Source organism: Tupaia chinensis, unplaced genomic scaffold, assembly GCF_000334495.1.
Source record: "Tupaia chinensis unplaced genomic scaffold, TupChi_1.0 Scaffold149241_1, whole genome shotgun sequence".
NCBI classification, from domain to species: Eukaryota; Metazoa; Chordata; class Mammalia; order Scandentia; family Tupaiidae; genus Tupaia; species Tupaia belangeri.
In genome coordinates, this window is record NW_006209087.1 from 73856 (window position 1) to 74988 (window position 1133).

The following is a 1133-nucleotide window of genomic DNA, read 5'->3' on the forward strand; positions in this document are numbered from 1 at the left end:
GTAAATACCTTGCAGTTCACAATGGAGAGAACTGTGATGACATTTGGATATTGAATTTGTAAATTAATTTAGGTACAATTGACATTTTGTTTATATTGATTCTTTCTGTCCAAGAAGAAAGAAAGTTCTTCCATTTTTTTGGTATAATACTCCATTTTTTTTTTCAGTTTTTCGTAGTTTTCCTTGTAAAGGTCTCTCATCTCTTTGGATAGGTTTTATTCCTAGCTTACCCCCCCCCCCACCCAACTGTTTGTAAATGGAATTGCTTCCTTCATTTTTTCTTCAACCTGGTTATTACTGGTGTATAAAAATGCTGTAGAGTTTTGTATATTGATTTATTTTCCTTCCACTTTATCAAATTTATTAATCACTTCCAGCAGGTTTTTTTCATGAGTTATTTTGGGTTTTATGTATATAATCTTGTCTTGTGCAAATAGAAACAATTTTACTTTTTATTATTTAAGTACCTTTTATTTTACTCTCTTTTCTGATTGCACCAACTAGTATTTCCAAAACTATGTGAAAAACGAATGTAGAAAGTGGACAGCCTTGTCTTGTACTATAATAGTTCTTAGTGTACTAGCTCCTGGTTTTTATATAATAGTTAGCATCATCATTCAGTATGACGCTAACTATAGGTGTGTCACATATGGCTTTTATTATCTTGAGAAAGGTCCTTTCTACACCTATTCTGCTGAGATCATGAAGTGATGTATTTTATCAAATACTTTTTCTTCATCAATTGATATGGTTATATGGTGTTATCTCTCCTTCCTTTAATGTGTTTGGAATCATATAAGGTTCCGCATAGCCAAAACAATACTGTGGAAAAAAAAGAGTAATGTAGGAGCCATTTCATTACTTGACCTTAACTATATTTGAAAGCTGTGATATTCAAAACATGATATTAGCAAAACAAAACAAACAAACAAAAAACAAACACCTGACACACAGACCAATGGAAGAAAATAAAGAATCCAGTTGTAAATTCCACACAGTCAACTGAATTTTGACAAAGGACAAGACAAGACTTTGGCTAAAAGAAAGTCTCCTCAGCAAATAGTGCTGGAAGAACTGGATATCCACCTGCATAAAAATAAAACTGAACTCCTCCCTCTCATCAACAAAATCAA